Source organism: Sinocyclocheilus grahami, unplaced genomic scaffold (genome assembly GCF_001515645.1).
Source record: "Sinocyclocheilus grahami isolate Dianchi unplaced genomic scaffold, SAMN03320097.WGS_v1.1 scaffold644.1, whole genome shotgun sequence".
Lineage (NCBI taxonomy): Eukaryota > Metazoa > Chordata > Actinopteri > Cypriniformes > Cyprinidae > Sinocyclocheilus > Sinocyclocheilus grahami.
The window spans coordinates 368,582-385,256 of NW_015505823.1; the positions used below are offsets into that span (position 1 = coordinate 368,582).

Here is a 16,675-nt window from a genome sequence, read left to right on the forward strand (position 1 = left end):
TGGTGGTCCTCTGCCCCGCCGAGGTGGTCTACTGTCTGGCTCCAGTGGTCTTCTGCTCCGCCGTGGGGATCTTCGGTCCCGTCTGCTCTGCTGTGGTGGTCCTCAGCTCCGCTGTCTCTGCCTCAGTCCCTGGTCTCTCCTATCCTTGAACCTGTTCCGCCTCCGCTCCACCGCCCACCTGGATCGTTTAGTGTTTGGAGCATCTGGAAGCCGCTCCTTGGGGGGGGCTCTGTCACGAATTCGGTTCATGGACTTCCGTTTATTCACCACCAGATGTCACACTTTCCATTACATTGACTCTCGCACTACACAAACTGTTGCATAGTCCCCGGACTACATTTCCCATCATTCTTTGCACAATTTGCACACTGCCCTGATTGCACTCATTGCACACAGCTGTTTCTAATTACCTCATTCACTATATAACACCCACTCTAACCACCTTTCTCTGCTGAGTATTGTTTAGCCGGTATCTCCGTGTTTTCCTTCCGAGTTTCTGTGTTTTCACGGTTTCTGATCTTTGCCTGTTTTCCTGGATTTTTCCCTCTCGTCTCGCCCCTGTGATTCTGTCTGCCGTTCGGTGACCTACGCTAGCCCTAGGACTATTCTTGTGTTTTGCCCACCATATACCTGTTTGACCCTGCCTGTTTACCACGTCTCTCTAATAAAAGCTTGCAGATGGATCCACACATCTCACGTCTCGTCAGCCCCGTCACTCTATAATAGACAAAGTATATATAAAATTTCAGATTAATAAACTAAAATTATGAGGGGGAAAAAGACACACAAAAAAATCTGTTTATGATATGATTTTCACATTCCAGATCTGTTTGGACTTGAAGAATCCTTGCTTTATAAAACAATCATAACTTAATATTTTTCATCTAAAACCATATTGTATCTGATCAGCAAATTTTTATTATTGAGTGAATGGGGGGGGGGTCAAAGCTTTTGATTGTTGCTATAATAGACAAAGTATATATAAAATTTCAGATTAATAAACTAAAATTATGAGGGGGAAAAAGACACAAAAAAAAATCTGTTTATGATATGATTTTCACATTCCAGATCTGTTTGGACTTGAAGAATCCTTGCTTTATAAAACAATCATAACTTAATATTTTTCATCTAAAACCATATTGTATCTGATCAGCAAATTTTTATTATTGAGTGAATGGGGGGGGGGTCAAAGCTTTTGATTGTTGCCACAGAGAGTGGGGTGAAGTGGGCCACTTTTTACTCATGGTGTGTTTAAGTGAGTGCATGACAGTAATGGGTCCAACTTAATGTACATACATTTCAGAATGTGGTGCATGCTTGGGAATAATCGCTTTGGATCTAAAATAAACTGCTTTCAAAATAAGACTTTCCAAAAAACAAAGTGGTCTCCTGGCTCAGGATCCAGCTCCTTTGACCCTATAAGGACAACACGGTTTGTATAATGGAATGAATGGATGGATGACTTCTTAAAATTTCATTGTAAAACAAAGTTAACTACTTTAAAGGCATTTTTTTAATTATTAAACATTTCAGAACACAATAAAATTCAAATTAAAGAAGAAAAAAACATTGCAGGGAGTTTGATTGACAGGCAATCTGACCAATTATAATGCCGGATCTGCCATTTCTGTCTGACACAAACCAGACAGGAGAGTAGATTAATGTTGGTGGACTTGAACTTTAAAAATGGTTTGTATTGATGTCTTTCCGTGGTTGAAACAAGATACCTTCTGATGTTCATTTGTGTTTATTTCATGTTTATTTTTCATTGGTGAGAACACGATGTGTGGCGTGAGAGTGGCATGGCTTGACGGACTTAGCAGCAGTAACTAAGGGTCATCCCACTTATAAATGTTGCAGGGTAATAAAAGGTCATAAAAACTTAAATGGCCATTGTTGTCAACAATGCCTATTTAAAATGAACTGATATTTAAAATTACACACACACCAAAAATTACACTTGTTGCCCAACAGATATTACAAAAATATGATTCATTTTAGTTGAAAGACTGAATTTACAAAAAAAATACATTTCAGAAAGTTTTAAAGATATTTTGAAACCAACATACAAAACATTAATTTGTCCTTTTGTTTCCCACCAAACATGTCATAAAGATTTGAAATGGAGGACTTAAACTAAACTACCTAATACCTAAACTAATAGTCAAATACAAAACAAAGAACAAAATCAAAAGTGTTTGGTCTAAAGTTAATAATGCAATGTAGAATTACAGTAAATACTAATACTTTATAAGTAATCATAAGAAAATGATATTTCAGAAATATCTGAAGATGTTTTGAAACCAACATACAAAACCTTAGTTTGTCCTTTTGTTTCCCACCAAAAATGTAAAAAAGATGAATCTCATTGTTGAAGAGACAAACCAATCAGAAATGTTTTATATTACTTTAAATGGTGATTTTAATATCTCATCCAGTATATATGCTCAGCTCTCAGAAAAAAATGGTACCAATATGTACCGTACACTTTAGGTAGCCTATACAAATACAGTATGCATTTTTAAGATTCTAAAATGCACCCTTCACATGTAAATATGGTAGGCTACAAAGGTGCACCTTTTGATCTATCAGTGGTACTGTCCCAGTGACAGCTTTTGTACATTTTGATGGGGACATTCTACCTTGTGGATCCACTGGTGACAGCAATCAAGTCACGTACGTGTTTCACGTCAGTGGGTGGAATGCTGTTCCCTGCAAGCGTGTTATTAAGACGAAACCGCAGTGTTCACAAGAAAGGCAGCGTGTAGTCTTTTAGTCTGTCATTGCAGAAATTCCGAGAAGGCGAGACAGAAGTTTTGAAATCATACCGTAAGACCATCTACACGAGGTAAGACACGTCTGCTCTTCTGCTACTGTAGTCACCGCAATTGAGTTATTTTGCCTCATAGTTTTATTCCTAGTGAGCAACTGTATTTGTGTTTCTTTAATATTATAACTGAAATTATATCTCTTTGGGGAAAACCCGTCATGCTTTGCTTGAAGGACCATCTGCCCACAACATTTTTGTGTGGAATACCCGATAATACAATATTTGAGCATCAGATAGAAGTTTATGATTATTTTCATAACCTCAAAAAGTTTTACTTGCACAGAACTTGTTGCGTGCCAACTGCACGCAACCTTGCTTTGTCACGTTTCTCTATGATAAGGGGAAATATGAGGTGTGTTTTGTGTTTCGTATTCCAATCTGTCATGAGGGATGAAGTCTGTGGTTGCGTTTTTGTTTGACGCTCTTTATGGCTTATAACGAAAACAAGGAGTTATCTTTTTTCATGTCGTTTCAAGGAAAGCGCTTTAAACCTGCCTGACCTGCTGTCGCGAAAACCCGAGATGAGGGCGTTTTGTTTTCGATGGAGTTTACTCTCAGCTCTTTGGATTGCAGGTAAGAAAGAGTGCATTTCCACGTCGCTGATTGTAGTCTACACTACTTAGGCTTTGGCTATTTTTATGTTGGCGACATGAGGAAATAATTTGTATTCATCTGTAGCAGTTGTGGCTGTTAGCGTTCAAACAACGGGAAAGAATGAATAAAGGTGATGCATTCTCAAAAGTGAAAAACTGCGCATAAATGTTTTATTTATTTTTTTATCACTGGTCATTGAGTTAATATCTGTATCACTGTCAGTGTTGGGGAAAGTTACTTTTAAAAGTAATGCATTACAATATTGCGTTACTCCATAAAAAAGTAACTAATTACGTTACTTAGTTACTTTTTATGGAAAGTAATGCGTTATATTACTTTTGCGTTACTTTCACGTTAACATCTGATTTCTCTCAACATGAGGACAGGAGAGCTGTCAATCAATAAATTGGAGAAAAAAAAATAACTTGCGTTACTTATTTGAAAAAGTAACTCCGATATTCTCTTGTAAATTAAAAAGTAATGCATTACTTTACTAGTTACTTGAAAAAATAATCTGATTACGTAACTCGCGTTACTTGTAATGCGTTAACCCCAACACTGATCACTGTACACTGAACGAAAGCTTGATTGTTTTCCTTACCTGCCACTTACAGTCTTCCTAAACGTTCAGCAACACCATAAGAAATGCATTGACTCAGACTAAGTTTTAAAAATAGGCTACGTTAGGTATTATTAGCAAAGATGATGATGTTGAAGTTTCATTTGCAGTTGTTACCAATGTGTTAAAAAAAAAACGTCAAAGTTCCCCTCTTCATTTGTTCACATGACATACTGACTGACCTCGAAATCGCATTCTTAGCTGCGGTTACGGAAATTTTCAAAACCACCACTGAACAAGAATGCTTACATGTGTTAAAATAAGGTCAGACAGCTATTTACTTTTATTTTAAACAGGTACAATTTATTGACAAGGCGTAAAAGAGAAATTTGGTTCATGCATTAAAACAGTAATTAGTCCCATACTAGCTAAATTAATTTAATTTTGTTTTCCTCTTCAAGGGAGTGAGATGCACATCACAAATCTCAGATCATATAACATCAGTGCTGGTCTTGCATTTAAGCTTGAGTGCAATGAAGACCGTGAAATGCAGAATGTGAGCTGGAGCGGTGTTCCTGATCAGAGTCTGGAAAGCATCAGCGGAATAAACATTAATGGAAGCGCGCTATGGTTTCTGCCTGCTGACCTCTCCCACAGCGGATCCTACACCTGTCTCAGCAGGTATGATGCAATTCACAAAGTTGTTTAGTTTTGGCATATGTTTTGAATACTGAAGAACTTGTTTTAGCACAAATCATGTTCAAGCATCTTTGTTTTGTCCCGCTAAGTTCCACTTAGAATGTTGAAAATTGAAAAATGGAATGTAATTATTTTAACACTCTCTTAGCATTAATGAGTCTGAAATAAAATGACCAAAATGATCAGTATTCTTGTTCAAAACTAATGTCCTCCTTGACAGTGATTCCTGTGAATGAACACTGAATAGTCGGCATTGATGTTTAAGTTCGGATGGTTAAACGATCAAACAATCTGTTCAGAACAAGCCGTTTGTGCAGTTTTGTTTTCACTAGGATGGAAGTTCTGAAACATTTTAGTATGATTCATTGTACAATGATGCTTTATTTCTAAAGGAAATTTGATTACTGAAATCTTACTGAAATACTTTGGATAATTTTTGGATACTTGGTTGTGAAATGCAAGCTACCTCGGATCAAATTATGCAAAATGAGGTGTAGAGCATAAAGATGCAAACATAAATTAAAAACACGGTAACACTTTCCTTTATATTTGTTACCCTGGACCACAAAACCAGTCGCATGGGTATGTTTGTAGCAATAGCCAAAAATACATTGTATGGGTCAAAATTATAGATTTTTCTTTTATGCCAAAAATCATTAGAATAATAAGTAAAGATCATGTTCCATGAAGATATTTAGTAAATGTCCTACCACAAATATATCAAAACTTCATTTTTGATTAGTAATGCATTGCTAAGAATGCATTGCTAAGAACTTCATTTGGACAACTTTAAAGATGATTTTCTCAATATTTAGATTTTTTTGCACCCTCAGATTCCAGATTTTCAAATAGTTGTATCTCGACCAAATATTGTCCTATCCTAACACACCATACATCATTGGAAAGCCTGTTTATTCAGCTTGTTGAGATGTATAAATCTCGAAAAATTGACACTTAAGACTGGTTTTGTGCTCCAGGGTCACATATAATGCACTATAAAAGTATTTTTAATGCCTTCATTTTGCATTGTGGTTATAATACATTGCATGATCTCATTGCTATTTGTAACCACAGTTATAACACTTATCTATTAATTATTGCACTTTCAGAAAATGTAATGCATTAAAACAAGAACTCCTCAAATATTTTAACGAATTACATCTTTGGTTACAATTATTTATGAAAATATATAATGCATTACAACATACATGAATACCTTCATAATGCATTATGCATAAAGGCTTCAAGAAAAATGTTATGAAAAGCAACTTTGTATGTTTTCTGTTCAGTATACCCTCATTGCCGGTCTTTCATCCCAACTGTTGTTCTATATGGCAGAAAGGGCAATAAAACCGGAGAAACAAAATTTGACGTCTCCGTTGACAATAGAACATGCCCCTGTGCGAACAGAAAAGCCGGAGTAAAGAGCACAAAGGACATCACTTGTTTGCTTCCTCACATCTTTGAGATAGACCCTCAGGCTCAATTTTCCCGCTAAACAGATCCCGAGACATGGTTGGACTCTATACGTGCTTTGTGAGCTTTACTTTTGGAGGGCAGAATTACTCTGCTGCCCAGACTACAGAAATCTACAGCCACTCTAAGGGTTATGGTAAATTACTATTTAAAATCTGAAAGGATTCTAGAGGCTCTGTTTCAAACCCTATAGTGAGTTGCATGCCTACTAGCTTAGTCTACTAGTATTATACACTCTGAGGGAACAAAAAGTATGGCCAGTACCTTAAGGTACAAAAGATAAAAAGGTACATATTTCTGCCTTATTTAGCCCTAAATGGTTCACACACACACACACACACACACACACATATATATAACTAGTTGCTTTTCTTATTTTCATTCAGTTAAACTTGATGTTCTAAAATTGAAAACCTGAATAAAAATGTATTGATACTGTATAGACATATTCAAAAAACTAATAAAAATAGCAAAACCACACCACAATATTATTAAAACTTTAACTGAAATTAAAATGAAAATAAAATATATAAACTACTTCAAAATGCTAATAAAAACTATAATAGTATCTCAGTTATACTTAAATAACCCTGCTTAGAATCCATTGAGAAAATCATCTAGTCAACAACATTTGATCATAAAGATAAATAAATGCTTTGTTAATATCCACTTTGGACCAAGAAATAGCAGTATAGAGCTGAAGTGAAAATGTTCAGATTGAGAGAGTTTCTGTGGTTTGATCAATAATGCGATAAGTGTGTTTCGTTAACAGTGGTGACAAAGCCTGAAATCATCTACCCAAAAGAAGAAACACAAAAAGTAACACTTGGTGAGTGATAATGATCTGTCATTTAAGCCCTTCTGCTGCTGTATGTGTGCATTCTTATATGTTTTAAAAGAATAGTTCACCCAAAAATGAAAACAGTTTGCTCCCCCTCAGGCCATCCAAGATTTGGATGAGTTTGTTTCTTCATCAGATTTGGAGAAATGTAGCATTGCATCAGTGTCTCAGCAATGGATGCTCTGCAGTGAATGGGTGCCGTCAGAATGAGAGTCCAAACAGCTGATAAAAACATCACAATAATCCACAGCACTCCAGTCCATCAGTTAACATCTGGAGAAGACAAAAGCTGAAACAAATCCAGCATTAAGATGTTTTTAACTTTAAACTGTTGCTTCAGTCCAAGATAATAGTCCATAATCCATAATAACGCTTCTTCCAGTGAAAAAGTCAACTGGTCTGAATCAGGAGTGAAATCTGCACAAATCAAGCACCGTTTACAAGTCAAAACAGCTCTAAACAAATATGTGGCTGGATTTTGATGAGAGAGAAACCAGGATTTGGACTTTTTCACTGGCGGAAGGGGGAGTGCATTTGCATTTATGGGTAAACTAGCCCTAGGTTCAAGAAATTAATTGGAATTTCAATTCTGATCAAGCCTGATGTACACGAGCATGTGCAGTATGTGTTTGAAGAGCACAATAACGTTCATGTCATCAGGGGCGGATTTAATGATTTGGGGGCCCCAGGTTTACCACACATTTACCTAGATCAGCCTTCAGGTTCCTTTTTTTGTTGTGATGCTTGCTGCTGCACAATGGTGCCCCACAGTTGTGTCCAATGTTTCTACATTTTTCATGTACATGTTATAATGGCTTTCTTTCATGCTGTAGACCCCGAAATAGCAATTGATTTACAGTTTTCACAAAAACTAAATAAATTATAAAATGATAAACATCACAATTGAGACTTTAAACAATTTTTAAGGAAAAGAGATGAGTCGGAAGTATCAATTATGTTATTAATTTAAAACGGTGTTATGTGGGTGGATTTTTGCATTTCTGACATGAAAGGTCAGAAATACAGCGGTTTTCCCGGTAATGGCTGTAAACAAAGCAGCGCCGCTCATAAACGCTACTTTATCAGATCAAATGAAAATGTCACCGAAACGTTTCTGAAGACAGTCGGCTCCCTTCATTCATTCATATAAAAATTAGTGAATTAGTGAGAATGAATCACAATTGAGACTTTAAACAATTTTTAAGGAAAAGAGATGAGTCGGAAGTATCCATTATGATATTAATTTAAAACGGTGTTATGTGGGTGGATTTTTGCATTTCTGACATGAAAGGTCAGAAATACAGCGGTTTTCCCGGTAATGGCTGTAAACAAAGCAGCGCCGCTCATAAACGCTACTTTATCAGATCAAATGAAAATGTCACCGAAACTTTTCTGAAGACAGTCGACTCCCTTCATTCATTCATATAAAAATTAGTGAATTAGTGAGAATGAGAAACATATAGCCTACATTGAGGAGGAAAGTCCACTGATGAGTTACCAGCGTAAGCCTGTGTGCCAAAGACTGTCTAATTCTAAACTTTAAAATACACTTATTTTAGTTATTTTAACTACAAATTTAAATGAAAAAGAAATGGAAATTCTACATTTACACACCTAAGGATTATATCAACCATACAAGTAACTGTGTCTGCGTACTCTACTTGGGTCCTTCTCATAAATGAGTAAGCGGCATTTAAAACAATAAACATATAATACGCACTATTGCGCAATATTTAATTACAGCTTCAGATACATGATATTTTAATTTTCTACAAGCAGGATACATGAGAAGTGTGTTCAACTCGGACACGCAGACGGTAGTCGTGGTGAGAAACACTGTAAAAAGCAACCGTTCGTGTGTCAGCGCTTAATGCGCATCTCGTATATGAAAAGCATTTTAGGAGGCCCTTGGCTTTTGGGGGCCCAAGGCAGTCGCCTTTGCCTAATGGGTAAGTCCGTCTCTACATGTCATTACAGGTGAAAGTTACACACTGAACTGCAAAGCTCTTGTTGGGAAGAACGACGGTGGAGAAACTTTAATCTACTGGCTTAATGGCTTTACATTTCTCGAACTGGACTACGACACAAGAATGTAAGTACATTTGCCATTCACTCTTCATGCATACATACATCTATCCATATTAGGTGTTTCAACGACTAATCGACTAGTCGACTTTAATGCTCTGCCATGAGGCTTTAAGCTTGACGTCGACTAGTCGCTGGTCCTATAGAGGGCGCAACAGGATAAGAAATCTTTGAAGGACTTCCACATTTACGCTCCGTTTCCAAACAGTTCAAATGACAAATAAATGCATACTCTGAAACAGCTTATTGTACAGGTAAGTTAATCGCCGTTCTAATCTAATGCGCTGCTGCACTGTAACGCACACACACAGGCTACAGACAGTAGCTTGTACATCATGCGCACAGAATCATTCAGCGCGGAAATGTACTGTCAACACTGTTCTGTGATTTCTCAGTAAAATAGCTTAGAAACTGAAAAGTTCAAGCATATATTTCTTAATAACTAAATTCCACAGCTTCACTACTAGTAGAGAGTACACACGCAATCGCTCTCTCACTAATGCATTCATATGAATGTAATCTTTACTGTGCTACTTTATCTGTATCTGATTTAGAACGAGCAGAAATCTGTGGGAAATATAACGACCCAAAGACAAAAGAACTGATAAAAAAAGCTGTTATAGGGGCAATAGCCGTGTGGGCAGCGCTGTGTCATATGCTATAGCTGTGCACAAGGTGTTTGTCACAGCTCCAGACTTATTTGTTCATTAATGACGTCATCAGCAACTAGTCGACTCGACTTTCATCACATAAAAGTCGACTTTAAAAAAATCAGAGGTCGTTCAACCTCTAATCCATATATACATATATATCTATATATCTCTATATCTATCTACCTGTCTATCAATATATGTATATATGGTATTGTCCTCATTTGTAAGTCGCTTTGGATAATAGCGTCTGCTAAATGACTAAATGTGTGTGTGTATATATATATATATATGTATGTGTGTGTGTGTGTATGTATGTGTGTGTGTGCGTGTGTGTGTTACAAATTTGTATAATAACATGGGTATGACATAGGTATTACAACATATATATGTATGTGTGTGTGTGTGTATGTATGTGTGTGTGTGCGTGTGTGTGTTACAAATTTGTATAATAACATGGGTATGACAGGTATTACAACGAGAAGGTGATTTATGAGGACATTTTCAGTGTCCCGTAATTCAAAAGGCTTATAAATAATTCAGAACGAGTTTTTTTGAAAATCTAAAAATGCAGAAAGTCTCCTGTGAGGGGTAGGTTTAGGGGTAGGGTTGGTGTAGGGCGATAGAATATACGGTCTGTACAGTATAAAAACCATTACGCCTATGAAGAGTCCCCACAAACCACAAATACAAACCTGTGTGTGTGTGTGTGTGTGTTGTCAAACGATTAATCGCAATTACTTGCATTCAGAATAAAAGTTTTTTTACATGATATATGTGTGTTTGTACAGCGTATATTTATTATGTATATATAAATACACTCACATACATGTATATATCTAATTATATATATATTAGAATTATATATGTATATATCTAAATTGTAATATATATACTGTATATATTTATAAATTATATAAATTATATGAATATACATATATGCATGTAAATACATGTAAATATTTTCAAAATATATGCATGCATGTGTGTGTATTTATATATTCATAATAAATATACACAGTATGCACACATATATTATGTAAACAAAACCTTTTATTTTGGTTGCGATTAATCACGATTAATCGTTTGACAGCACTAATATATATATATATATATATATTTATGTATGTGTATATATATTCATATATATATTATATAGAGAGAGAGAGAGATCTTTTTTATGATGTCCAACCACTTTGCTTCTGCATGTCTTGTTTCATCAGTGTGAAAGAGGGAGAGCGAGACTACATGCTGTCTGTTCTTTACATCCCAGAAGTCACAGAAGAATATTTATACACTAATTTCACCTGTGTCGTTCACCACCCAGTAGGTTGGGATTTTGGAAAAGTCTTTCTTATTCCTGGTGAGCTCTAGTTCATCTTTTACTCTTGCACATTATTAGTTAAAGTCTCCTCTTTTCTAACCTGCTTTCTCGTCTTTCTCTCTCCAGCGAGTCAGAATGAGCGTTATTACTGGATCGGTCTTGGTCTGGTGGCTCTGCTCATATTACTGTGTGCCGTTGTGTTTCTCTTTAGAGTCGATGTGGTTCTGGCTTACAGGGCTGTTTGCTCGTCTGCTGCCATAAGCAGTGGTATGTTTTTATCTCAGATTCATTTATTTTAGTGACTGTTCTCTGTAGAGATGCTTTCAAGTAGATTGACTTCAATGATCATGTCAGTGGTTTAGTTTTAAGCAAACAGATTTCACTGTAAGTGCCTAAAAATACTTATTCTTTCACAAACAATTTCAATTGCACAAAACCATCACATTTAAAATGTAATAATTATTCATATTAAATATCATTATAAAATGTACATTCTATATATACTGTATATATATATTATTGTTATTGTTATATATAATAATTATATTATATATATAATTTTTTGCATTGTGTTATTATTTCTCAATGACAGTTATGAACATTTTAAATGTAAATTCTCATTATCGTAATGTATCTGAATGTTTTTTTATTTATAATGTTTTACTTTAATACAGTATTTTTGCTTTAAGTCAGCCAAAATTAAACATGGTACAAAAAAATACTATTATAATTTGTTACAATTTCAATTAATTTTGAGATTATGAGAGTTTTAAATATATTATGAGAATGAAATGAACTGAAAATAATGTTGCAATGCAAAAATCGTGTCCTGCTCGTTAAAAATCTGCTCCTAAATTAGGCTTGTGCAAAAATAAATAATAATTATTTTTAATTATTATTTAAAAGTAATATTTAAAATGTTTATTATTAATTATTATTATTTTTTATTTTTTTGTAAAATATGACTTGGACATGTTTGGGCAATGTTTCCCAGCTTTAATGAATATTTGTAATTCTACAAATAAATAAATAAAAATAAATTAATTCAGTACACAATCAAGAGGTGACAACAACAACATAGCACTGCTTGATTATCAGTATTTATTTTCTTGATCATATAAAATAATTATACATATTTTATATTTACTTTTATTTTTATTTAATAAAAAATAATGAAATAGTGATAATTCTTGTTATATTTGTATTGTTATATTCTATTGTTATTTTATTTTTGTGAGTGTTGATTATTCTCATGCTTTATTTAAGATGGCAAGTCGTACGATGCGTATGTGAGTTACCTTCATGGTGATCAGCACGGCTCAACCTCTGCAATGACATTTGCATTGGATTTCCTTCCTGCGGTGCTGGAGGATCTTTATGGTTACAAACTCTTTATCAGCGGTCGTGATGAACTTCCTGGGGAAGGTAAACATCCTGTCACATGATCACACTAACACAGCTCTAATGACACAAAGTAAAAACCTGTTCAACAAATCAAGGCATGTTTGAATTAAATCACTGAAAAATCTTAATTTTAAAGATTTGATATTGTCTATGCAGCATAACTCTCCAAAAATATATACATTTAGATTAAGATTTATCTATTTGAACTGCATATAAAATGTCTATGCATTTGTATTACACAGTTTTAACATAAACAAACTAATAAACGTAATGTGATGCCAATTTGCCAGTCATGCAGAAATGAAAATGGTTTCTGTAATAGTACATAAAACTAATAGTAATAAACTGAATGTTTTAAATACAAAATAACCAGCTTTATATATTTATATCAATAAAACCCATTTGTTTCAATCTCATACATTTTAACTAATTAAATAGTTTTTCGCAACTAGCCATATTTTCATACTTTTTAACTGAATAAATGTTTTTTTTCCCACAGCGAACAGATTTATGAGTTTAAGCAATATGAATAAATGCATTTTGAAAATATGATTATTTAAATAAAATCAAATAGATGCAAATTGTTAATAATAACCATGATTTTGAATGCAGAAATATTACATCTATGTTTGATAAATAATATGCATCATTATTAGTTTATTAAAATTCTGTAATCCAGTGTTAGTTTAATATCGTTGAGATACTCTTATCATTTTTATTCATATTTAGAATCAGTTTTTTGTAGAATAGTATTTTTTGTTTCAAAAATATTCAGACACCTTCAACATTTCTCACATTATCACAGTTTATTCGCTATGGTTTAGAAAATGGTAATAAAATATGACGAGTTAAACTGTCAAAACAAATTCATCTTGATAATGTCAGATGACTTTGAGGTCAAAGTGTCAAATCAAATTTTTGGTCCCAAATTTTTATTAATTTTACTGTTGGTCCACTGTATGAAGAATTTTTGGGTATGCCACAGTTTGCTATCCTCACTTACTTAAATTAATTATAGTGTCCTGCACCCACTATAATTAATTAAAAAATTATATCTGGTGTCTGAATAATTTTTGGTTTGGCTGTATATAAAAAAAAAAATTTTTAATTTTAAGTTAATAAATTAAGTTTTAGTTATCTATAATAATTACCCTGGTCTAATCCAAACGGATGGAAATTTGAAATGCAATTCAAATAACTGAATCTTCAGGCCTAAATATTTCCTTGACTGTTTATTGTAGCACAGTCATACTTAAAAACAAGCGTTTGACATTAATCACCTCTCTTTTTCAGCGGTGCACGAAGTCATTGCTGACAGAATGAGCCGAAGCAGAAGGCTGATCATTGTTCTTACATCACAGAGCTGTGTGTCGCCTCAAACCGACGCCACCAAGAGCCTTTTACCAGATAAACTCCCCATATCAGACCGTGATGTGCATCTGAAAGCAACGAACACTTCCTCTGACCAAATATGGGCCGCTTACGAGCAGCGGGTGGGTCTCTATGACGCTTTAGTGAAGCAGGGTCTGAAAGTCATCCTGGTGCAGGTGGAGGACGGGGTTGAAGAGGCTCTGCTGCCCGAATCTTTGCGTTACATCAGCCGCACCAAAGGCATCCTCAAATGGAGGCAGAACGCCAGTGATCGGGGTAACAGAAGCTTCTGGAAACACATGCACTACCAAATGCCTCCAGCGAAGCGGCGGAAGAGCCAAGAGCTGACGGTGCTTTGAGATCTCTTTGACCACAGAAATATTCTACACAAGTGCATGAACTCGTTATGAAGTGTGTGTATTGATAGCACAACTCAAGTGTGCTGCAAGAAACCCAAGAATGCACACGTACACTGACATTTTTTAAGGTATAGTGGTTGCAAACTATTTATTTTAGCTACATTTAAAAAAAAAGTTGTATGTTAGTCAACTAAATTTGTGTATTTATATGTAGCTAAAATAAATTGATTGCAACCACTTAAAAAAAATTTGTAAAGTCAATTAATCTTTTTTTTCAGCGTATGGGCTGTTCACACAGAATGCGTTTTTCCACTCCAATGCGCTACTTTTCCATTTTTTTCTATGTAAACACGCTAGACAGTCGCGTACGACCATTGAGCACTGCATTTTTAAGACACTGTGTCAAGTTTCAACTTTTACACACAGCGCTGCTCATCAATGTCAGTTCCAAAACAGTGGACCAATCAGAAGACCCTGGAGGCGGGGCAAACGAGTCGAGGTTTTGTTTACAGTAGCAAGTTGGCATGGCAAGTGTTTTATTTGACGGAACATGGCGGAGGAGGAATTCTGCGCTGCGCTTTTTAAAATTCCCATGAAATCAAAATTGAAGATGTTTTGGTTTTTAGTATGAACATGTTAGCCTTAACGTTATCTCTATAGCTAGTGTGCTCCAAAACAATGACAAAATTCACATTTACAAGATATAAGCATTCAAAACATGCAGTTCGTCACTTCCGCCAATATGGATCAGTGCTTTTGATGACATTACCCTGTGCTTCAGCTTCCCATCAAACTTTCTGTCCAATCAAATGCTAGAATCTGAAGCATATAAATAGACGCTGAAGCTGTGAAGCTGAAATCGGTCACTTATTCAAAGATGTAGTATTTTCTGTACGGTGAATGGGGATAGGGAAGGATTCAGGTGTAAATATGCTTTCCATTGGGGCAAAAAAAGTCTGGTTTCGCGCTGCACAGTCTGAAACGAAAAGAAACGATAGCTTTTAGTATGAACATGTTAGCCTTAACGTTATCTCTATAGCTAGTGTGCTCCAAAACAATGCCAAAATTCACATTTACAAGATATAAGTAAGATATTCAAAACATGCAGTCCGTCACTTCCGCCAATATGGATCAGTGCTTTTGATGACATTACCCTGTGCTTCAGCTTCCCATCAAACTTTCTGTCCAATCAAATGCTAGAATCTGAAGCATATAAATAGACGCTGAAGCTGTGAAGCTGAAATCGGTCACTTATTCAAAGATGTAGTATTTTCTGTACGGTGAATGGGGATAGGGAAGGATTCAGGTGTAAATATGCTTTCCATTGGGGCAAAAAAAGTCTGGTTTCGCGCTGCACAGTCTGAAACGAAAAGAAACGATAGCACAGAGCGGATCATACAGTATGTGCGAGTCGGCGCAGACCATAAAACATATCGGGCCCATTTGAATTGTACACAGAATGTTATATTTTATAGCAATATGGATGAGATTGTGGCTGTCATACCCTGTCAAATGCGGCTTTACCAAGCTCAATAGCTCTTGCCCAAGCTGTGATATAAATGAACGCTATTGGCTATTTAATAAAGGGGCGGGGCTACTTGATATGTCCCGCCCTGTCTTCCTGTATCAGTTAAAATGACGTCAACACATTGAATAACACTGCACATTTCAAAGCACTTCAGTGGACCTTTAAAAGCATTCCTGAGCACTGTGTCTTGCGTTTTTAGATGCAAAGATGCGTTCTGTGTGAACGGCCCTTTAGTATGTGAGCTTACGTTGCACGAGTTTGCGTATTTGTGTGAAGAAACTTTGCCAAGTATCTTGTAACTGTAATGAAAAACTACAAAAGAAAGACAGGTGATGCAAGTTAGCAATAAAAAATAAAATAAATGTGTTTTTTCCAATAGAAGCCAATTATTTAAAATAAATTTCCTCTTTTTTTAATATTCTTTTGTTAATGCAGCATGTTGAACTAGTGCATATGCAGTTGGGTATTTTGTGTTTACAGTTGAGTCAGGAGTTTCTACTTTTATATTTGTTTGTTTTTTATACTGTTCTATTTTTTCCAGAATTATTTAATATATAAAAAATATTTAAAGCTTTTACAAGTGGCATTGTGACTACAGTTCAAGTCAGATAAAATATTAATGTTTTTTTTAGAAGAAATAAATAAAAAAATAAATAAAAACATTCACTGATTCATGTTTCATTGATTCATGTCGTAGCCTATAAAATAATGATTTATTACAGTGTGTTTATCTAATAAATATTTGTCAAATATGTCACTCTCATAAATTATAAATATTATGCACTGAAAAATTATAATTTTCACTCAGAAATTGCTAGTAATTTTCACAATTATTTACAATGAAATTGCCAAAGCAACACATTGTGTATTTAAGCTGTCTATCGCCAGCAAAGCTTAATGACTATATTAGGACAATGTGCTTAATCATGTTAGCGATGTATTAAATCATGCTAGC

General features: G+C 35.0%; 1 pseudogene; it reads left to right on the forward strand.

Annotated features, from left to right (window-relative positions):
* Window positions 1–2,468: 2,468 nt before the first annotated feature.
* Window positions 2,469–14,343, forward strand: LOC107558388 (interleukin-1 receptor type 1-like; annotated as a pseudogene).
* Window positions 14,344–16,675: the final 2,332 nt, after the last annotated feature.